The sequence below is a fragment of the Coregonus lavaretus genome (assembly GCF_964263955.1).
Source record: "Coregonus lavaretus genome assembly, chromosome: 16".
In the NCBI taxonomy this organism is placed as follows: Eukaryota; Metazoa; Chordata; class Actinopteri; order Salmoniformes; family Salmonidae; genus Coregonus; species Coregonus lavaretus.
The window spans coordinates 21,058,033-21,082,982 of record NC_140003.1 but is presented as its reverse complement, the minus strand read 5'-3'; the positions used below and the strand labels follow the sequence as shown (position 1 = coordinate 21,082,982).

Here is a 24,950-nt window from a genome sequence, read left to right as displayed (position 1 = left end):
ATAAAAGCATATGAAAGTAGCAGGCTTTGCTCAATAGATGGCACTATTCCTGCTATACTGCAACCTTGTATCCAGTTTGCTGGTCTCGTGTCTATTAAATGGATTGCAACATTTTCTTTGCAACTTTGAGTAGAAAACCATTAACTTTTGTTCATGATGAAAAAAAATGTGTGGTCATCCTCACAAGTCAAGCAAGTCCTAAATGAAAGCAATTCAGTTGGTCCTTTTCTTAGCAACCTAAAGCTTCAACCACGGCTTGACAGTCAGGTAAATTTGCCAGTGGCAAACCAGGCCATTGCCAACTAAAAGCTACTAGCACGAATGAAAATAATATTGGCCCGGAAAAGCAGATGATGTGCACATAATTTCAATTGGATCTTTAATTTGAGGGCTGGGCAAGTAGCCTATAATGCAGGGCCTAAAATTAACAACCACCACCTGCCAAATGCGGGTAGATATTGGCATTGGCGGGTAATAAGTATATTTCACCAGCCACGTTGGCGGGTGGTCAGGGCTCCCCACAGTGCGAGCATTTCACTCGCATTTGTGAATAAAAATAGTGCTGCAGTAGCTGTTTTCAAAGTATTTCTGCCGTTTTGTTTCACAGCTGGTAAATTAAATCGCACAAAGTCAAAGAACTACGAATCCTATATAGACTATTCCACCTCGCGCTGCAACACTGCCTGGTTTGGAGCTGTGCGCACCTGAAGGGCTGAGTGAAAGATTATTTTTTAGAAGCGCTGCGTACATGCATAAAAGTTAGTCTAAATTGACTTGAAACAAAAGTCTACTGAAGTGAGACTTTGTCTTTGTGTTTTGTGGCTATTTACATTGTTTTGTTCATAAGCTAGGTTGTCTTTCTATGTTTAAGTTTCAACTGCTAGAGAAGAGAAGACATCGCCTCTACTAGTCAGACTCAATCTCACAGGCACAAACATGACTCGAGTCGCGCTACCACGGTAACCTCCCGCCCTAAAAGGGGCAGGTGAACATTTGTCTCATCTGTGATATTTTGGTATAAAAAAAATTATGAAATGAAACAATATACAACATTATTTTGTCTGGTAAAACATCTGAGTGGCTGGTAGATTTCTAAATCTACCTGCCACAGTGGCTGGTGGACCAAAACGTTTATTTGATGCCCTGCTATAATAACCTACCCTCCATACAAAATAATTACATTTTAAAATTGACAATATTATATTAGAACGTATTGTTTGGAGGGAAAAAATAAAACCACAATCTCAAAAAGGGTGTTATTAGTAATTTGGAACAGTCAGCAGTCTACAGTTGCAGGGCCCTACAAAATCTATTTTATATTTTGCGAAATTCTGTTTCCCGGGTTGTTTCCCTGGTTTCCGAGTATTCCTAGTTCTCTTTCAAGTTTTCGTTTTGGTATTTCACTTACGGGATACGCCCCCAGCGTATTCGTCAGAAGCATTTATTACATTATGCCAGCCATAATTGGCTGGACGTCGAGACGTGTCCGTCAGGAGGGGCGTCCCTCCTACCCTAGAAAAGGTCAGACGAAGCATTTCCGAGTCATTCAAACACCTCTTCTCGCTTTTCATCAGAAAGCTTACCTCGACACGACTGCCTTTTCCGGAATTAGCTAAACTGTGCACAGACGTGAGCCTATTCTCTGGATTGTGCGGTGGTTTCAATTTTCCTTTTTTTTCTCACCATAGTTAGAGGAAGATTTTTTGAAGGAGGAACGGGTGCAGTTGTGACGCGGCTAACTCGTTTCACAACCAAGTTAGCTTTAACCAAACAATGACTAGTCATTAGCAAGCGAGCCACCTCGCTAGCTAGCTTAACAATTGTGTGGTTTTGCTTCAACAAGAAAAGTTGTATTAGCTACACCAAGCAATCTCACACCGAGTGCCACCGTCGAAGATAACTAGCCTACCATGATAGTTTTTCCTGATGGCTAAAAACATAGCATCTCAGCAATGTCAACAAAGTAATCTCACACTCCAAACGAGGAGAAGCTCCCGGCACAAATCTGCTCCTGTGGAAACAAGATATCGGCCAAGACACTCACTCGGTGTTTCGCTTGCCTTGGGCTGCAACATGCCCAGGAAGCGTTAGCCTCCCCCAGCTCCTGTCCACACTGTGCCCTCTTCACAGTGACGTCTCCGTCACAGGCTAGCACCCAAAGCTAGCCTGAGTCAGAATGAATATCCCCAGGGGGAATTGTGGATCGACAGTTAGCACTAGCTGCGGTGACCAGCTCGACACCATTGCCCCGTTGTTGGAGGACTCCAGCAACGACCTCGCGGCCGCATTGCCGGGCATCCTGATTGGAGACGACAACGACTCCATGGGTCTGTCCGACAGTCTCCTTTCGGAATCATCGGACGGAGATGATGACTCCATCTCCTCATGCCGGGGAAACCGGAGACGAAATCTGCATTGTGGGACGAGATCTGCATTGCCACAGACCTCAACCTGCGTCTGCTTAAAGCCACCGTCCAGGATTCGGGAAGAGTGATGGGGCTCATGATATCCCAGGAGAGGGCACGATGGATTAATCTATCCACGGCGTCTGATAGTGAGAAGCTGAATATCCTGGATGCTCCAGTAGACCCTAAAAGGCCTTTTCGGTCCCACTGTCGAGATGATGCAGAAACGGTTCGAGGAGAAGAGGGAGGGTGAAGCCCTCAAGCTCTGTCTACTTAGGAAGACAACCCAGTGCCTCGACGCACCTTCACCCAGGATGCAGCAGGTCGATCCCCCTCAACCTTCAAGATCCCCAGATACCCAGCCCTAAAGGTATACGCATGCCGAACTTGGCTTGGCGAACCGAAAGAGTGTGCTCGCATACACCCTTAAGACCTTGGCTTGAAAAACAAGAAAAAAGCGGCAATAGTACAGTTTGTCCATTTTGAGACGCCGTAGCCAGTATACACTTCCTCAAAATAGTCAGAAATAATCTAATAATTCAATAAATCTGTCATTAATTTTTACGTTTTTGTCGAGGATATCTTAGTCACGCAATTTTACATCTAAGATGGTTGGTGCATATTTCTCAAGTAAGAAATGTGCATGAAAACATGTAGTCTATCGTTGAATGAGAAATATGTCATTGAAAAAACCCTACTGTTTACTAATCAGAAGGGCGAGAAGTTTCTTATAAAAAACAGACAATATAAACACAAACAATGAAGAATAAATCAAATGTTTTTTACTGCTACAATTTAAGAAATAAACAGTAGCTTTGCACTCAAATTCCCAATATTAGGCCCCTTGATTTTTCATAGTTTCACCTCCAAGTAGACTTCTCAACAGCTTCTACCCCCAAGCCATAAGACTCCTGAACAGCTAATCATGGCTACCCGGACTATTTGCACTGCCCCCCCCACCCCATCCTTTTTACGCTGCTGCTACTCTGTTAAGTATTTATGCATAGTCACTTTAACTCTACCCACATGTACATATTACCTCAACTAGCCGGTGCCCCCGCACATTGACTCTGCAACGGTACCCCCCTGTATATATAGCCTCCCTACTGTCACTTTATTTTACTGTATATATAGCCTCCCTACTGTCACTTTATTTTACTTCTGCTCTTTTTTTCTCAACACTTTTTTTGTAGTTTTTTTATTCTTACTTTTTTTGTTTAAAATAAATGCACTGTTGGTTAAGGGCTGTAAGTAAGCATTTCACTGTAATGTCTGCACCTGTTGTATTCGGCGCATGTGACCAATAAAATTTGATTTGATTTGATTTGATGTCTAAAAAGCAGCCCCGCTTGAAACTGGTATTACCACAGTTACGGTCTCTGTAGTCCCGGCAAACTGCACGTTATACCGGCAATATGCACAACGCTTACTAATTCTCTGAACTGGAATAAACTGCGTCTCTGATACAGATTCCAATGCCTTGCCCAAAATCTCAACAGGGGGCTTGAAATGATATTGATTCTGATGTTTCAGGAAACAATTTACACGGGCCAAGACATGAGAAATGTGTTTTTTGAACCAACAAGCACATCACAAGATAACAACTGTGTTACTATGCCTGGTGTTAGCTCCGCATCTGGTTGAATGCGTGGTAGGCTCGTCTGTCTGTCAGTGGCGAACCACTTTGCAAGTACACATGATGAGCGTAAACTTCTACTTTGGTCAGTGCTTATAACCTCTCCCAGCATGTCAACCTTTTCATGTTGTTCTGTCAGCTGTACAATGGTGAGATCCTTGTTTGGATACATTAATGTGAAGACACTATACAGATCATTACTATATTCACTTATGACAAACATGAACTCACCGCAAATTCAACACTAGTCAGATCCTTATTCTCACTCTGATCAATGGCATGTAAGTACTTGGTACCATCAGGACGTACATGTAGGCTATGTCATCTCTCATGACCGCCTGCTAACAAATTTCTCATATCATCAAAGTCAGTTGGCCAGACCATGCTCTTAACCTCTTGGGCAGTTAAAACCTCTCTCATTAACTGAACTGAGATGCTGTGATCGTTGGTCTTCTGTTTACCTATGAAACAATTTGCTCGCTCAAATAGAAAGCACCAGAAACCATATACTGGACCATAGTCCAAAACGCATTTCTGCAAGTGGCGATGAGCCTCTCCAACTCAATCCATTGTGATACATCTTGTACATAAGATTGTACAGGCTTTGACAAAATGGGTCCATCAATCATAATCGGCATCCTGCACAAATAGGAGTAAACGCATGTCCATTCTTGTGCATTGAAATTAGAAAACCCTAATGAGATTTTAGCAGGTAGTTGGCCTATGTCTGTAAGTGCTTTCAGTGCATCAACTTTAAGCTGAATATTTCTTTGTATTCCATCATCCAGCACACCCATATTCTTCCAGAAGGTAAAAACTAGGATTGTGCCGATATATGATTAAATCGAATATCGTGATTTGACATTGACGATATATCGTGAAGTCCAAGACGATATATCGTGATGTGTAGCAAGACTATTCTCTATTTGAAATGTACAAATCAAAACTGCAGTTATAGGTTAGGCTGTATCAAATGTTGAAAATGACATCTAAATGAATTAACTAAGGCTTATTTTTTCAACACATTAAGATTATTTAATGAGAACGGGACTAATATTGTAAATAAGCACAAAAATTGCACAGTCTGGAAACATTTAATCATTAACAGTGCAAAACGATATCGGATATCACGATATTTGGAGTAGCATATTGTAGAAAAGGCCTCCCCAAATATCGCGCAACCCTAGTAAAAACATGTTTTGCTGTCCCCAGTAAAATATTATGTATAGGGTCCACTACAGCCATGTCTATGGGCATGAAATATGGATATTTAAATAGCTCAGCGAATCTGGCCCCAGTTTCAGTCTATTGTTTCCTCTCTGCCTTGTTCTTCGCCTGCGTCCACATACTCCCTTGCATTTTGTGAACTTCATTCTGACGTTTTCCGTCCAGTGCATGATGGAGTAATCTGCTTTTTCACCAGATTTTCATGGAAATGTCTGTAGGCATTTGTTGCAGCTTGACCTGGATCTGAATTGTTGAACAGATGATGGTGAAATCCCAAGTAAAAACAAAATCACAATTATACTGCTTCAAGCTCACATTGCAAAATAGGAAAACCAAAGCTCCAAAGGCTGGGCCTAATATAGTGTATAAGAGGTCATACAATGCATTTTGTTGTGATTCCTATGTTGTTGATGTGTGAAGAAAGAATATTTGTTGGTCCCTTGTGTGTAATGTGGAGCAACCAGACACTGCACTTGACATATTTATGAAATTGCTTTTCCCAGTTACTAATAAGCATGCATCCATTAAGAAAATGACTGTAAAAACTATTCGATGAGGAATTGAACAATTGTATGGTTGAGAGGGTTGAGACCAAAGGAATGGCAAATAAGTCTGGCTGCACAACCGATTGGCAAACGTACTGCAAATTGAGAAATAATGTGACTAAACTGAATAAAAATAAGAAACTACACTATGAAACATAGATAAATGACAAAGAATGATAGTAAAAATAGTAAAAAAAAGCTTTGGAGCACATTCAATGACATTTTGGGGGAAAAGGCAAACTCAGCGCCATCATTCATTGAATCAGATGGCTCATTCATCACAAAACCAACTGATATTGCCAACTACTTTAATAATTTTTTCATTGGCAAGATTGGCAAACTTAGGCATGACATGCCAGCAACAAACGCTGACACTATACATCCAAGTATATCTGACCAAACTAGACAAGCATTGTAATTTTGAATTCCGTAAAGTGAGTGGGGAAGAGGTGAAAACATTATTGTTGTCTATCAACAATGACAAGCCACTGGGGTCTGACAACTTGGATGGAAATTACTGAGGATAATAGCGGACGATATTGCCACTCCTATTTGCCATATCTTCAATTTAAGCCTACTAGAAAGTGTGCCCCCTCAGGCCTGGAGGGAAGCAAAAGTCATTCCGCTACCTAAGAATAGTAAAGCCCCTTTTACTGGCTCAAATAGCCGATCAAATCAGTGTGTTACCAACCCTTAGTAAACTTTTGGAACATTGTGTTTGACCAGATACAATGCTCTTCTACAGTAAACAAACGTACAGACTTCCAACATGCTTATAGGGAAGGACATTCAACAAGCACAGCACTTACACAAATGACTTATGACTGGCTGAGAGAAATTGATGAAAAAAGATTGTGGGGGCTGTTTTGTTAGACTTCAGTGCGGCTTTTGACATTATCAATCATAGTCTGCTGCTGGAAAAACGTATGTGTTATGGCTTTACTCCACCTGCTATATTGTGGATACAGAGTTAGATGTCTTACAGAACACAGAGGGTGTTATTTAATAGAAGCCTCTCCAACATAATCCAGGTAGAATCAGGAATTCCCCAGGGCAGCTGTCTAGGCCCCTTGCTTTTTCAATCTTTACTAACTACATGCCACTGGCTTTGGGTAAAGCCAGTGTGTCTATGTATGCAGATGACTCAACACGTCAGCTAATACAGCGACTGAAATGACTGCAACACTTAAAGAGCTGCAGTTAGTTTCAGAATGGGGGGCAAGGAATAAGTTAGTCCTAATTATTTCCAAAACTAAAAGCATCGTATTTGGGACAAATCATTAACTAAACCTTAAAACCCCAACTACAGCTTGTAATAAATAATGTGGAAATTGAGCAAGTTGAGGTGACTAAACTGCTTGGAGTAACCCTGGATTGTAAACTGTCATGGTCAAAACATATTGATACAACAGTAGCTAAGATGGGGAGAAGTTTGTATTGTATAATAAAGCGCTGCTCTGCCTTGTTAACAGCACTATCAACAAGGCAGGTCCTACAGGCCCTAGTTGTCACACCTGGACTACTGTTCAGTCGTGTGGTCAGGTGCCACAAAGAGGGACTTATGAAAATGCAATTGGCTCAGAACAGGGCAGCACGGCTGGCCCTTGGATGCACACAGAGAGCTAACATTAATAATATGCATGTAAATCTCCCCTGGCTCAAAGTGGAGGAGAGATCGACTTCATCACTACTTGTATTTGTGAGATGTATTGACATGTTGAATGCACCGAGCTGTCTGTTTGAACTACAGGCACACAGGTCGGACACCCATGCATACCCCACAAGACATGCCACCAAAGGTCTCTTCACAATCCCAAAGTCCAGAGCAGACTATGGGAGGCGCACAGTACAACATAGAGCCATGACTACATGGAACTCTATTCCACATCAAGTAACTCATGCAAGCAGTAAAATGTGAAGCAACACAAACATAGGCACAGACATGCATACACACACACGATAACATACGCACTATACACACACGTACACATGGATTTTGTGTTGTAGATACAGTGGGGAGAACAAGTATTTGATACACTGCCGATTTTGCAGGTTTTCCTACTTACAAAGCATGTAGAGGTCTGTAATTTTTATCATAGGTACACTTCAACTGTGAGAGACTGAATCTAAAACAAAAATCCAGAAAATGACATTGTATGATTTTTAAGTAATTAATTTGCATTTTATTGCATGACATAAGTATTTGATACATCAGAAAAGCAGAACTTAATATTTGGTACAGAAACCTTTGTTTGCAATTACAGTGATCATACGTTTCCTGTAGGTCTTGACCAGGTTTGCACACACTGCAGCAGGGATTTTGGCCCACTCCTCCATACAGACCTTCTCCAGATCCTTCAGGTTTCGGGGCTGTCGCTGGGCAATACGGACTTTCAGCTCCCTCCAAAGATGTTCTATTGGGTTCAGGTCTGGAGACTGGCTAGGCCACTCCAGGACCTTGAGATGCTTCTTACGGAGCCACTCCTTAGTTGCCCTGGCTGTGTGTTTCGGGTCGTTGTCATGCTGGAAGACCCAGCCACGACCCATCTTCAATGCTCTTACTGAGGGAAGGAGGTTGTTGGGCAAGATCTCGCGATACATGGCCCCATCCATCCTCCCCTCAATATGGTGCAGTCGTCCTGTCCCCTTTGCAGAAAAGCATCCCTAAAGAATGATGTTTCCACCTCCATGTTTCACGGTTGGGATGGTGTTCTTGGGGTTGTACTCATCCTTCTTCTTCCTCCAAACACGTCGAGTGGAATTTAGACCAAAAAGCTCTATTTTTGTCTCATCAGACCACATGACCTTCTCCCATTCCTCCTCTGGATCATCCAGATGGTCATTGGCAAACTTCAGATGGGCCTGGACATGCACTGGCTTGAGCAGGGGGACCTTGCGTGAGCTGCAGGATTTTAATCCATGACGGCGTAGTGTGTTACTAATGGTTTTCTTTGAGACTGTGGTCCAAGCTCTCTTCAGGTCATTGACCAGGTCCTACCGTGTAGTTCTGGGCTGATCCCTCACCTTCCTCATAATCATTGATGCCCCATGAGGTGAGATCTTGCATGGAGCCGCAGACCGAGGGTGATTGACCGTCATCTTGAACTTCTTCCATTTTCTAATAATTGCGCCAACAGTTGTTGCCTTCTCACCAAGCTGCTTGCCTATTGTCCTGTAGCCCATCCTAGCCTTGTGCAGGTCTACAATTTTATCCCTGATGTCCTTACACAGCTCTCTGGTCTTGGCCATTGTGGAGAGGTTGGAGTCTGTTTGATTGAGTGTGTGGACAGGTGTCTTTTATACAGGTAACGAGTTCAAACAGGTGCAGTTAATACAGGCAATGAGTGGAGAACAGGAGGGCTTCTTAAAGAAAAACTAACAGGTCTGTGAGAGCCGGAATTCTTACTGGTTGGTAGGTGATCAAATACTTATGTCATGCAATAAAATGCAAATTAATTACTTAAAAATCATACAATGTGATTTTCTGGATTTTTGTTTTAGATTCCGTCTCTCACAGTTGAAGTGTACCTATGATAAAAATGACAGACCTCTACATGCTTTGTAAGTAGGAAAACCTGCAAAATCGGCAGTGTATCAAATACTTGTTCTCCCCACTGTATGTGGTAGTAGAGTAGGGGCCTGAGGGCACACACAACACGTTGTGAAATCTGTTGTGAATGTATTGTAATGTTTTTAAAATTGTAAAACTGCCTTAATTTTGCTGGATCCCAGGAAGAGTAGCTGCTGCCAATTAGCCTAAATGGCCATCCAGCAACAAGATCATATTTAGAGTTAGCAATCCAGCTAAGTGTTTTGAGTTCCCACTTTCTCAGGTGAATAATATAACCTAGGCCAATCTGCACAAAGATGTCAGCAAATTCATATCTTAGGAGCCAAAAAGGAATCAGATAATTCTGTGTTGTATTTTGACAGGTTGCACATCAAAATATAAATCATGCATTCCCTGGATATGTTAGATTAAATAGCTTACTTTGTTAATCATAGGCTACAAATCTCAGTTGTCTTACTTGGCACTGGGAGAAAAAAAATTGTCTTGAGCCCTGCCGCTAATAAAAAGTAACAGTGCAGTAAAAATATTTTTATAATAATTGCTGTGTTCATCGTTGAGCAAAATAGTTACATTAATTGCGATACTTTTTGTCCATATCGCCCAGCTCTACTATGAACTCAAAGAATAAAAGATCCCATTACCAGAGCTTTTACAATCAACAACCTTGAAAGCAGATGATGGCGCATGAGTATACTATTCTGTAAAGTGGGGCAACTACCAAGGTACATAAGCAAAGCTCGCAAGCACAAATGACACTACACACATTCTGTAGTAACACAGTGAGACCATGGTTAGAGTTATTACAGGACCATAAATGCTTGCTCTCCTTTTCTCGTTTGGCTGTGAATGGAGGGCGGGTTCCGCAAAGCAAAGGCAAGCCAAGCAGGCATATTAACAGAGAAAAGTGCGGGAGGTGGTGCAGAGGGCGTTTCTCAAGCTTCCTCATGTGAACACATCCACTAGAAAACCATGTCCATAGGAACTTGTCACTAGATCCCCCTCTCCCTGCCACACACACACCTGACAAGGCCTGACATTTTCACAGCCCCTGGCTACATTTGGCACCATCACCACAAATACGTATACTGAGGGAAGTTATGGAGAGAAAAAATATAATTTTCAAACAACTGCCTCTAGAACAGGTTGAACGTAGACAGGAATTCAGGGTTCCAATGAAAGGGGGAAAGAAAACAAGTCTGACAGCAGGGTATTGAAGGGGAAAGCACTTAAGGCACTAAAGCCTTATTTTTGGATTGCAGCGTATCCTTATTTAATTTGGACATAGATTGAATTTTCGTTTCCTCAACTCGTGTCCAATTAAAACACACTTCGGATAAAGACTAAAAACAGTTTGTAAATTGCTCACATTCCAAAATTCCTCGATATTTGTCAACTGTCAAACAGCATGTTTGGTAAAGGCTCATGAATGGTGTAGTATTTCAGTCTGCTCCGGTCTATTCCAGTCTGGAGAGAGAGGCAGCAGCCAGAGGACTGGAATTCTTGCGGAGTATGACGCTGTACATCGATATGGTTAAGAGCTTGTCTTTAGCGCAGCGTTTCCCAAACTAGGGGTCGCGAGGGGTCGCCTTAGTTGAAAATGGGGTTGCGAGAGAAACATTTTTTGGCAATTGGTTCATATGTCAGTAACCTCCGGTAGCCGCTAGATGCGACTGTAATAAACAGAGCGGTTTCTGTTTTCTTCCTACAAATGTGGCTCCATCTTTCTAACGATTTAAGTTACACAAATATTATGACTTAATTACTAACTGACTGAGGAACACGTAAAGGTCTGCTGTTTCTCTCTACAATGCACACAAGGACTTATTAGAACAAAGTGGACAAGACCAGGCACTAAATCAGACTGGGGGAAAAAGATGAATGATTATATTTTCTACACAGAAAATCATACCAAATTATTGCCTGATGATCTTCTGAACTTCCAAATATCTTTCGGATCCATTTCATTCACTTCAAACCATACTTCCTTCAGATTGAAATAATGTCACAGACTGATTTGTAATAGACCGTCATAGCCCCAATTAAAAAAGTAAACATTGTCTGTTGATTACATCACTTTCTTTACATGGTAGGGTCACACATTTTTTTTGTATATCAAAATGGGGTCGTGGGTCAAAAAAGTTTGGGAACCACTTCTTTAGCGGCTCAGGTTACACAAGCAGCACTGATTGAGCTACAGGAGATAGGCTTACTCTGTTCTGAAGTCTCTCCATAATACCTGGGGTCTGAGGTGAGGTTGGAGAGAGGTGTGGGGGACTGACTGGGCTGGGGAGGGAGGGAGGGAGTTGGCAAGTCACAACAAGCACAGCAGAAGATGTTTTTGGAAAAACGCGCAAGAGCAACATGCCAGATACGTCAGGGGTTGGATGCACTTTAGGAGATGAGGCCTATGTTTTATTTTTAAGGGAAGACAGACCGATTTAATTTCATTAGGAAGAAAGCAGTCACAGGTTTGCCATTCGAAAAGTTGAGAGCATTGCCTTGCTTCTTTAGGCGACCAAGTGAAGGAAGGACCATGACCTGACCTCCGGTTTGTGAATACAGGTTAACCTGCAATGTCACAAACAGCGGTAAGAGTCCTGGTTGAAACAAAAAGGTCCCTTTCACCCCAACCTTTCGAATCAGTCAAGTCCAATCTGACCCTTATGTTTGCAAATGTAAAGTTTCCTCTTCCTAACATATTCAGAACCATTGCAGTTGCTGGACAAAACTCCACCTGAGTTTTCCACAGTTCTGGGTGTGTTCTGGCCTTTGTTTTGACAAAATCCTGCTGTTTTCAGGACATTAAACATCTGATATAGACATCAATAACATGTAGGCCTCGCTTAACAGGACAGACCTTGAGGAGAGCTTTACAGTGTGTGTACATCAAAGCCATGACAAAGCAGATCAAGTTCATTGGATAGAAGATAGCCCCCTGAGACTTACTAGCTCTCATGTTGTGCAACGTCCCTTGATACGAACATAGGGTGCCATTTGAGACTAGCCTATTACCTATTTTGACCAGGGCCAATAGGGTGCAATTTGGGACGCAGCCACAGCCTGCTGTCCAACTCAATGTTGATTTACAGCACAAAGACCTCAGAAAGAGTAACCACCCTCTGTAAATCAATTCTAAGCCTAACCATGTTCTCTATGGTCTCATGTGGAATCATGACTATACTTCTTCTTAGCTTTCTGATGCACTATAACAGGAATGTAAGAAAGCTTCTCCTCACTCCCATTTTCATTTGCATGGATGATGACATGCTCTCTTCTTTCCCCAGTTGTTAGCCCAGTATTAGGACCTAACCATCCCCATACAGTAATCACCACAGAGCATTAATCCTTTAATGTTCTTACCTGTTTTATCTTCTAAGCCACAGCAACCTCAGCCATGATCCAGAGCACCATAATTTTACAGCAGGCAGCCCACAGGGCACGTAATCTCTTAATCTGACCTGAATGATGTGATGATGTGTGAGTCAAACTGTCTGTAGTACCCAATATGAACCCTCACAGCTGGAGCAGATCACCTTTCTTATGGCGTAGCATAGTGGGCAGTGCACTGGGCGTAGCTGGGCAACAGGCATCCTCACCATGGTCAGTGGAACCACTGGACAGGGGTTGACAAATTGTCTCTTCACTATGAAATACTGTCTCCAAACTTTCTTTTTCTTTTTTACTCACTATGTATCCCAATCTAGGCAAACACAACACAGTCCATCTTTCAGGGCAAGACTTTACACAAAAGGTGTGCCAGAATGAGACTTCCCACAGAGCTGGCAATGGTAATCACACACACACAGATTTCATAGGTAATTGCATCACTTTCATCTCATTCTCTCATTTGCCAACTAGTGGTGTGTCTGTCATGAGGCAATACTCTCTTATCCCTGTGGTTCCCCCTGATGAATCATTGACTGGAAATAGAACTAAATGGTACATGTCAAACTGTTTAATCACAATTTGTCAACCTGGGAGTAGAGCAGTGAGCAGGTTAATTTCCTTGACAGCAGGAGGTTAGCAGCTCCTTCAGCTCCCTCCCTCTACCAATCCTTACAATAGCCAAGTAACCAATATCATTATCATGCAGGCAAAAACGCAATTTCAACACATTTGTTATGCAGCCATACAGTGTGAAGAGACAACAGGACTGTGCCCTAACAATAGGTTTTGAATGAAAGGACTGGACGGTTCAACAGAGACATTTCCCCACCACCACACTTGTGTTTTAGAGCATAAAGCTATTACACCATGCTCCATGTATGAACGTTTCTTTTTTTACCGTTTTCTTTTGTGATGGGGTGGGGGAAAATCAGCTTCAATATTGCATATAGATTGTTGCCTCTATCAATGTAATAGTCTGTGTCACAAGAGGTTGGTGGCACCTTCATTGGGGGGGGGGGGGGGGGGGGTGCATGTGGTAATGACTGGTGCAGAATCAGTGGAATGTTATCAAACACATGGTTTCCAGGTGTTTGATACCATTCCATTAGCACCGTTCCGGCCATTATTATGAGCCGTTCTCCCCTTAGCAGCCTCCTGTGGTCTGCATCATTTCCAATCCGCCTTTAAAAAAGTATTATATATACAGTGGGGAGAACAAGTATTTGATACACTGCCGATTTTGCAGGTATTCCTACTTAAAAAAGCATGTAGAGGTCTGTAATTTTGATCATAGGTACACTTCAACTGTGAGAGACTGAATCTAAAACAAAAATCCAGAAAATCACATTGTATGATTTTTAAGTAATTAATTTGCATTTTATTGCATGACATAAGTATTTCATCACCTACCAACCAGTAAGAATTCCGGCTCTCACAGACCTGTTAGTTTTTCTTTAAGAAGCCCTCCTGTTCTCCACTCATTACCTGTTTAAAAGACACCTGTCCACACACTCAAACAGACTCCAACCTCTCCACAATGGCCAAGACCAGAGAGCTGTGTAAGGACATCAGGGATAAAATTGTAGACCTGCACAAGGCTGGGATGGGCTACAGGACAATAGGCAAGCAGCTTGGTGAGAAGGCAACAACTGTTGGCGCAATTATTAGAAAATGGAAGAAGTTCAAGATGACGGTCAATCACCCTCGGTCTGGGGCTCCATGCAAGATCTCACCTCGTGGGGCATCAATGATCATGAGGAAGGTGAGGGATCAGCCCAGAACTACACGGCAGGACCTGGTCAATGACCTGAAGAGAGCTGGGACCACAGTCTCAAATAAAGTCATTAGTAACACACTACGCCGTCATGGATTAAAATCCTGCAGCGCACGCAAGGTCCCCCTGCTCAAGCCAGCGCATGTCGAGGCCCGTCTGAAGTTTGCCAATTACCATCTGGATGATCCAGAGGAGGAATGGGAGAAGGTCATGTGGTCTGATGAGACAAAAATAGAGCTTTATGGTCAAAACTCCACTCGCCGTGTTTGGAGGAAGAAGAAGGATGAGTACAACCCCAAGAACACCATCCCAACCATGAAGCATGGAGGTGGAAACATAATTCTTTGGGGATGCTTTTCTGCAAAAGGGACAGGACGACTGCACCGTATTGAGGGGAGGATGGATGGGGCCATGTATTGCGAGATCTTGGCCAACAACCTCCTTCCCTCAGTAAGAGCATTGAAGATGGGTCGTGGCTGGGTCTTCCAGCATGACAACGACCCGAAACACACAGCCAGGGCAACTAAGGAGTGGCTCCGTAAGAAGCATCTCAAGGTCCTGGAGTGGCCTAGCCAGTCTCCAGACCTGAACCCAATAGAAAATCTTTGGAGGGAGCTGAAAGTCCGTATTGCCCAGCGACAGCCCCGAAACCTGAAGGATCTGGAGAAGGTCTGTATGGAGGAGTGGGCCAAAATCCCTGCTGCAGTGTGTGCAAACCTGGTCAAGACCTACAGGAAATGTATGATCTCTGTAATTGCAAATAAAGGTTTCTGTACCAAATATTAACTTCTGCTTTTCTGATGTATCAAATACTTATGTCATGCAATAAAATGCAAATTAATTACTTAAAAATCATACAATGTGATTTTCTGGATTTTTGTTTTAGATTCCATCTCTCACAGTTGAAGTGTATCTATGATAAAAATTACAGACCTCTACATGCTTTGCAAGTAGGAAAACCTGCAAAATCGTCAGTGTATCAAATACTTGTTCTCCCCACTGTATATATATACATACACACACACACACACACACACACACACACACACACCAGTCCTTCCTGCAGCAAAGCACCCCCACAGCATGATGCTGACACCCGCGTGCTTCACAATTGGGATGGTGTTCTTCAGCTTGCAAGCACCCCACTTTTTCCTCCAAACATAACAATGGTCATTATGGCCAAACAGTTCTATTTTTGTTTCATCAGACCAGAGGACATTTCTCCAAAAAGTACGATCTTTGTCCCCATGTGCAGTTGCAAACCGTAGTCAGGCTTTTTTATGGCGGTTTTGGAGCAGTGGCTTCTTCCTTGCTGTGCAGCCTTTCAGGTTATGTAGATATTGGACTCTTTTTACTGTGGATATAGATACTTTTGTACCTGTTTCCTCCAGCATCTTCACAAGGTCCTTTGCTGTTGTTCTGGGATTGATTTGCACTTTTTGCACTAAAGTACATTCATCTCTAGGAGACAGAACGCGTCTCCTTCCTGAGCGGTATGACGGCTGCGTGGTCCCATGGTGTTTATACCTGCATACTATTGTTTGTACAGATGAACGTGGTACCTTCAGGCATTTGGAAATTGCTCCCAAGGATGAACCAGACTTGTGGAGGTCTACAATTTGTTTACTGAGGTCTTGGCTGATTTCTTTTGATTTTCCCATGATGTCAAGCAAAGAGGCACTGAGTTTGAAGGTAGGCCTTGAAATACATCCACAGGTACACCTCCAATTGACTCAAATGATGTCAATTAGCCTATCAGAAGCTTCTAAAGCCATGACATAAATTTTCTGGAATTTTCCAAGCTGTTTAAAGGCACAGTCAAATCAAATCACATTTTATTGGCCACATGCGCCGAATACAACAGGTGCAGACATTACAGTGAAATGCTTACTTACAGCCCTTAACCAACAGTGCATTTATTTTTAATAAAAAAGTAAAATAAAACAAAAAAGTGTTGAGAAAAAAAGAGCAGAAGTAAAATAAAATAACAGTAGGGAGGCTATATATACAGGGGGGTACCGGTGCAGAGTCAATGTGCGGGGGCACCGGCTAGTTGAGGTAGTTGAAGTAATATGTACATGTGTATGTAAACTTCTGACCCACTGGAATTGTGATACAGTGAATTATAAGTGAAATAATCTGTCTGTAAACAATTGTTGGAAAAATTACTTGTGTCATGCACAAAGTAGATGTCCTAACCGACTTGCCAAAACTATAGTTTGTTAACAAGACATTTGTGGAGTGGTTGAAAGACAACTTTTAATGACTCCAACCTAAGTGTATGTAAACTTCCAACTTCAACTGTATGTAGCTACTTTTCTCGGTGTAGCAAGCCTCCAGTAAAATGCAAGATTAACTTTAAGCAAAACATTAGGAAATGTAGCTGGCTAAATTATTTCCATGATCTGCCTAAACATTAAAAATATGACTGCCATGCATCGTTTTTGCCAAAAATACCTTGCTTTTTCATTGTAAGCTTAATAAACTTGTGTGGCTGCCAGCCAAATAGCGTTGCACTTCTGTTATTGAAGCAAAAAACACACTGTCGACTTTCAATATAAAATGACAACCGTTGTGCTATTTACAAACAAACACGTGACTGGCTCTGGGGAACGATGTAAGCTTCATAATGTAAAATAATGTGACAGGTGAATAAAATAACGCAATCTGCTTTATCTCCTAACGCATTGCACAAGTTGACTGCAGGTTTTTAATTTAAAAAGCTACAAATATTTAAATGCATTGAAAAACTTCAAAGAAGTCGTTTCAAAGGGTATTGACTGTATTGAAAAACCATCCCGTGGCTATTTCCAAATATTCCGTTATATCGCCCAAGCCTAGAACCAACTGCACAGAGAAGCCTATCATTACAACAATTATCTGGGTGATTTTTTCCAAATCGCACTGGTGCTCCCAAAATAAAATGTCAGGTCGCACAGCAAATTATCTAAATTCATATGCGACCAAAATTGTCGCATTTTAGAACCCTGCTCATTCCTGTGCACCATTGTGCCTTAGCTGATGAATACCATTCATTTTAGCTGGCAATTCAGCGATCACTGAATTAGGAAATTAAAAGATTAACCAAAACACCTTTGGTTCGGAGTCGTGAGGCTGGGAGAGATAGGAGTGTAAACACAGCTGTGTTTTGCTTTTTGGAGATTTGCTGAAATGTGTCTGATATCCGCATGACTGGCCGACCGGCACTCTTATGGATTGCCACAGAGGCCGTCTCTGCAAGGGGTGCTGACATGGTGCCCTAGACCTGCACACATGACAACACTGCTGGAACACCAAGTGTGTGTGTGGCTTTCAGTGCAGGGGCTTACTAACCAGAGAGAAACTGTAAAAGCTAAGAGGTGTCTGAGGTACTCCTGAGCCAAGTCAACACAGCCATCAATCTTGGAACTGCTGCCCTCTCAGAGTAGCCAAATGCATTGACTGATCGGTGCACCTAGATCATCCACAAGAGGTGGGCCAAGAAGACATTGCTTACCATCCCAAGTTTATCTGACACCAACACATACAGTGGCATGCGAAAGTATTCACCCCCCTTGGCATTTTTCCTATTTTGTTGTCTTACAACCTGGAATTAAAACTGATTTTTGGGGGGTTTGTATCATTTGATTTACACAACATGCCTACCACTTTCAAGATGCAAAATATTTTTTATTGTGAAACAACAAATACGACAAAAAACTGAAAACCCCCCACCCGCAAAGTCAATACTTTGTAGTGCCACCTTTTGCAGCAATTACAGCTGCAAGTCTCTTGGGGTATGTCTCTATAAGCTTGAAACATCTAGCCACTTCTTCAAGGCAAAACTGCTCCAGCTCTTTCAAGTTGGATGGGTTCCGCTGGTGTACAGCAATCTTTAAGTCATACCACAGATTCTCAATTGGATTGAGGTCTGGGCTTTGACTAGGCCATTCCAAGACATTTCAATGTTTCCCCTTAAACCACTCGAGTGTTGCTTTAGCAGTATACCTAGGGTCATTGTCCTGCTGGAAGGTGAACCTCCATTCCAGTCTCAAATCTCTGGAAGACTGAAACAGGTTTCCCTCAAGAATTTCCCTGTATTTAGCGCCATCCATCATTCCTTCAATTCTGACCAGTTTCCCAGTCCCTGCCGATGAAAAACATCCCCACAGCATGATGCTGCCACCACCATGCTTCACTGTGGGGATGGTGTTCTCGGGGTGATGAGAGGTGTTGGGTTTGCGCCAGACATAGTGTTTTCCTTGATGGCCAAAAAGCTCAATTTTAGTCTCATCTGACCAGAGTACCTTCTTCCATATGTTTGGGGAGTCTCCCACATGGCTTTTGGCGAACACCAAACGTGTTTGCTTATTTTTTTCTTTAAGCAATGGATTTTTTCTGGCCACTCTTCCGTAAAGCCCAGCTCTGTGGAGTGTACGGCTTAAAGTGGTCCTATGGACAGATACTCCAATCTCCGCTGTGGAGCTCTGCAGCTCCTTCAGGGTTATCTTTGGTCTCTTTGTTGCCTCTCTGATTAATGCCCTCCTTGCCTGGTCCGTGAGTTTTGGTAGGCAGCCCTCTCTAGGCAGGTTTGTTGTGGTGCCATACTCTTTCAATTGTTTTATAATGGATTTAAATGGTGCTCCGTGGGATGTTCAAAGTTTCTGATATTTTTGTATAACCCAACCCTGATCTGTACTTCTCCACAACTTTGTCCCTGACCTGTTTGGAGAGCTCCTTGGTGGTGCCCCTTTCAGAACAAGTGTATATATACACACTGAGATCATGTGACACTTAAAGTCCACCTGTGTGCAATCTAACTAATTATGTGACTTCTGAAGGTAATTGGTTACACCAGACATTATTTTAGGGGCTTCATAGCAAAGGGGGTGAATACATATGCACACACCACTTTTCGTTATACATTTTTTATAATTTTTTGAAACAAGTTATTTTTTTCCATTTCAAATCACCTATTTGGACTATTTTGTGTATGTCCATTACATGAAATCCAAATAAAAATCCATGTAAAATTAGGCCTACAGGTTGTAATGCAACAAAATAGGAAACATTCCAAGGGGGATGAATACTTTTGCAAGGCACTGTACACTGTATATACAAAGGTATGTGGACACCCCTTCAAAGTAGTGGATTCGGCTATTTCTGCCACACCCGTTGCTGACAGGTGTATAAAATCAAGCACACAGCCATGCAATCTCCATACACAAACACTGGCAGTAGAATGGCCTTACTGAAGAGCTCAGTGACTTTCAAAGTGGCACCGTCATAGGACACAACCTTTCCAACAAGTCAGTTCGTCAAATTTCTGCCCTGCTAGATATGCCCCGGTCAACAGTAAGTGCTATTATTGTGAAGTGGAAACATCTAGGAGCAACAAAGGCTCAGCCGCGACGTGGTAGGCCACACAAGCTCACAGAACGGGACTGCCGAGTGCTGAAGCGCGTAAAAATCGTCTGTCCTCAGTTGAAAACACTCACTACCGAGTTCCAAACTGCCTCTGGAAGCAACATCAGCACAATAACTGTTTGTCGGGAGCTTCATGAAATGGGTTTCCATGGCCAAGCAGCCCCACACAAGCCTAAGATCACCATGTGCAATGCCAAGCGTCGGCTGGAGTGGTGTAAAGCTTGCCGCCATTGGACTCTGGAGCAGTGGAAACGCGTTCTCTGGAGTGATGAATCACGCTTAACCATCTGGCAGTCCGACGGACAAAGCTGGGTTTGGAGGATGCCAGGAGAACGCTACCTGCCCCAATGCATAATACCAACTGTAAAGTTTGGTGAAGGAGGAATACTGGTCTGGTTTTCATGGTTCGGGCTAGGCCCCTTAGGTCCAGTGAAGGGAAATCTTAACTCTACAGCCTACAATGACATTCTAGACGATTCTGTGCTTGTGGCAACAGTTTGGGGAAGACCCTTTCCTGTTTCAGCATGACAATGTCCCCGTGCACAAAGCGAGGTCCATACAGAAATGGTTTGTCGAGATCGGTGTGTTAGAACTTGACTTCCCTGCACAGAGCCCTGACCTCAACAAACACCTTCTGGATAAATTGGAACGCCGACTGCGAGCCAGGCCTAATCGCCCAACATCAGTGCCCGACCTCACTAATGCTCTTGTGCCTGAATGGAAGCAAGTCCCCGCAGCAATGATCCACCATCTAGTGGAAAGCCTTCCCAGAAGAGTGGAGGCTGTTATAGCAGCAAAGGGGGGACCAACTCCATATTAATGCCCATGATTTTAGAATGAGATGTTCAACGAGCAGGTGTCCACATACTTTTGGTAATGTAGTGTAGGTGTATAGTCACTAATGATAAACAAACAAGGATGAGAATGGGATGCACATGCACTAAGAATATGGCGTTCCCATTGCAGTCGACAAATCAACATTAAAATCATTGTGTGAGCATAATAGGACTACGAATACAGCCTTTTTAGCTTTGTTACTGTCATCCCAGCAGTAGCCTACCTCATAGTAGATTAGCTAGCTGGGTCCCATCCATCTCAGTGGCTTCACCAATGCGCATGTTAGCAGGTGCAGTCTATCCCAATTGTTCCAGCACCTGAAATCCTCTCTCCCCGTCCCAACACCAAACTCCACCACTTCAAAATCAGGGACGCCTGGTTCAGGTGCACAACCCATTAAGCCAGGCCTCTCTCCACAGGTAATTTCTCCATTAACAGCTGAGTCCCCTAAAACAGGTTTTATTCTAGTGTAGACAGAGTCCTCTCTCCTGACACAGACAGCCTTGTAGGCATGAATCTGATTTATCGCTGAATCCTGACATGGCCCTCTCCAGTAGGATTAAGCTATGTGAAGCAAAGTAGCTATCTATGGGGGCCATATTAGGTGAATGAAATGAGGACATGTGAAAGTGCAGAGGTCCTCTTCAGTCTAACCAGAAGCCTATCATAAAACGTCCTAGGGAAGAATTGGTTTGATTGAATGAGATTTGGGAACATGACAAAGCCAACCAGCACACTTTGGCGACGAGAGAGTATTGTGATATAGGCTCAGACCAACTAAACTCATTCAATAAAAAAAAAACTGAATTGAGCTGACGTGGAATTCAAAGTGGCGGCATACACCCATAACATTTGTTTGCGTACCGCCATGATACCAAAGAAGACGTGGAAATCAATTTGCTTGCATGTAGTGAGCTCGCAGGTTGAAATCAGTCCTGGTAGCTACTCTCTCGAACGATGGGCTTCCACGACCACGAATATGACATGTCTGAGGATTACGTCATTTTAAAAGCTGACACATTAGCTACATTATTATGTCCAAATTCAGAAAATACAAAATAGTTATCGGTTTACTCACTTGAAACAGCCTTCAGTAATATAACAGAAAGGAAACCCTTGACGAAAAGTAATTCCTCCTCGTTTCAAAATGACCAGCAAGTTACAAGACTGATGCAGCTGTCAGTACATTCATATTGTGGCCATGGATACTGTAACTGGATACTACCTATGAGATTTTATAGGCTCCGTTTTAGGCTATTTCTGCAAAGGTTAACTTACTGCGTAATTAAAATATAAATATTTAGCTAAATGCCTAGCTACAACATCCACAATTGGATTACTAAATACGGTTAGCATAATTCTCCTTCCATCATCTGTCAAAACTTCAGAGTTGGCTTCCACACAGAAAAGTGTAGCTGAAGTCTTGTGACCACTGTTACACTGAAATAGCATTAGTGGATTCAGGGGAACAGTTTATTTCCAATAATAACTTAAAGGCATAGCCTACATTATTTAATGGACCTGAGTATGGGACAGTTAAAAAATTTAACTAAGTAGTTACCTAAACATTTGTGTCTTGGTTGGGTTTATGGAGAGCAAATGTCAGAGCAAACAGCTAGCTAGCTAGGTTACCTAAAGTTAGCACAACCAGCTAGCTAACTAGTTAAGGTTAGCTACAGTAGCTACGCTAGCTAGCAAGCTACATTATTACTTTTCAGTAAAATGGTTGTTAGCTAGTTGGTAAATTATCTTACCGTCATAAACAGTTCCAGGGGCGTCCAGTTTTTAAGGAATATGGTTTTCTTACAGTGGGAAATGAGTTTAGGGTGAGGGACTGAAAATCCAAGTTCAGTTCACCCGCTGCGAACTCCGACAAAACCTCATCTTTATCACTGCGAGCCTTCAGCTTCATACACATTCAACTGCGGGCCCTCCTGGCTCGAATCTCTGACTAACTCGGCGACGAATAATCCACACGCAAGACACAGCAACCATTGGCTACAGCGAACCAGCAGGCATTTCAGACCGAGTGAATGATATTTACAATTCCTTTGATTTGTAAATGCGAGGGTATGAGCGACATAAATGTTGGGGGGGAAATTGGATTCCTCGGTCTCTGACTTCTCAGCGGACTGCGGAGTCCGTTGTCAAGGCTCGCTCGCTGCAGCAGAGGCAACAGCATAGCAACGTTATGGCGCAATCTCCGCAGCGCCATCAGTGCACGGGGGTGGAGTCACAGGATAGGGAGGCGTGGTATTCATTTGTGAAGTCGCGGGTGAGCAGTCCTGCAATCTATATTTGCCATGCCATAGTAATTGGTATTTGCCGGTTTTATAGATTTACAAAATGTAGGCTAGTGTGGAAACTGCATTTGGCATCACGTTTGTACATGTGGAGCAGAATAGTCAGTAGGCGAGGAGTCATTAGTAATTTCCTCCGGTAATTTTTGCCACAGGATACTGCATTTCCATTGTTGGTCGGAATTAGCCTACACTCGTTTATCATTGCCCTAAATTCAGGAAATATCTAGGTCCGTCTGTCAATGTAACCATAACAATACACCAGTTTGGATTAGGCCAGACAATGGGACTGTAGATTAAAATTTTAATATGGGCTGTGGCGACATCATGTGGTTAAAAAAAGAACAGTCCGACCCCCACCTTTTTACATCACAATGATGTGAAGGGGTGATGAAAATTGATATTTTACTGACACTGGCAAAGTGGTGTATTAAAAACGGAGAATACATTTAAAACGATAATCATTGAAAATTGCACTGCACTGTAAAGTGTAGAGTATCTATTGTCCAGTGGCGTAGCGAGGTTCCGCGGGGCTCCCGCAAGGTCCGAGCAAGGAGTAGAGAACTTTACAGACCATGAGTGGTCTTGTTGCACTACATATAATGAGGACATGAATAAAGGGTCCTTATGGTATAGCTGACCCTGCTCACTCCTGATTCATTTAGGATTTTAGACAAATCTGACAGAGTTGACCAAATCTCCGGACACATCACAGTTTTGAGATAAATATTATTTAAAGTGTCAGAGGGCTGTTGCAAGAAACTACATTTACATTTTAGTCATTTAGCAGACACTCTTATCCAGAGCGACTTACAGTTAGTGATTTTTTATTTTTTTTTATACTGGCCCCCCGTGGGAATCGAACCCACAACCCTGGCGTTGCAAACGCCATGCTCTATCAACTGAGCTACATCCCTGCCGGCCATTCCCTCCCCTACCCTGGGCCAATTGTGCGCCGCCCATGAGTCTCCCGGTCACGGCCGGCTGCGACAGAGCCTGGATACGAAGCAGGATCTCTAGTGGCACAGTTAGCACTGCGATGCAGTGCCTTAGACCACTGCGCCACTCAGGAGTACAATCATTTTTTCAGTTAGTATCCATTATTGACAGTATTTAGAATTTTTAACACTTTTGGAGAGTTTGAAATTGGGATGCTTTGCTCAGGACAAGGGCATTTCCAGGCATAGAGCTGACATGGCAAAAACCAATATTTTCCCATATAAAATTCCCCTAAATGTAAATTTTAAGCTCAAATAATGCAACAAAATCTATTTTATTAACTATAAAAATTAAGTGTCCCTGTCGGACAAGGATTATCCCGACTTTCAAGAACCTCTGAGCTAATTTCCTGCTATTCTACACATTTTACCATGAGGTTGAGAAACATTTGGGGGAGCGTTGGGGCTGCGGGGGTGTGTGCTACACCTATTGTCACAAATTAACCCATGTCATCTTCACCCAGGCTGAGGGTACCATTGGGGGTTACCAAGTGCAGTGCTGTAATTAGTTACAATTAATTATTTTCTGTTGCATAAAAAGATCAGGGGAGATTTTTGTAATCACATACACAGAGCATTCGTATAACCCAGGAGAGCCTCACAATCAAGGCAAAAAATACTCTGTCAATGCTGTGACTACTGTGTATTTTGTTCTGGCTCAAAGATTTAACCAGAAATAATGTGCCATTGAGGTACACCTTTATTTGACAATGACAGTCTCTAGGTTTAGTTTTTCACAGCAGTAGAAGCTCTGTCACAGCATTAATTACTTGTTTCTTTTTTTAGAACTCCACAGGGCTTGAGACGTGTGAGATGTGATTAAAGTACTTTATTAAGTTGTCCATTTAATATGCAGACGAACTA

The 24,950-nt window shown here is 42.6% G+C and overlaps 1 protein-coding gene across 2 annotated transcripts in view; it reads right to left on the bottom strand.

Moving 5' to 3' along the window:
• The window catches only part of ptpn4a (protein tyrosine phosphatase non-receptor type 4a), a 93,701-nt gene extending 71,022 nt beyond the window's left edge, over positions 1-22,679 (bottom strand). The window contains exon 1 of one of the 2 annotated variants that reach the window (XM_084179776.1): positions 22,543-22,679. The gene's annotated coding sequence lies outside the window, so the exon portion shown is untranslated. The remainder of the gene's footprint in view (positions 1-22,542) is intronic. The other variant, XM_084179775.1, reaches the window with a different exon arrangement.
• Between the last annotated feature and the right edge of the window lie 2,271 nt (positions 22,680-24,950).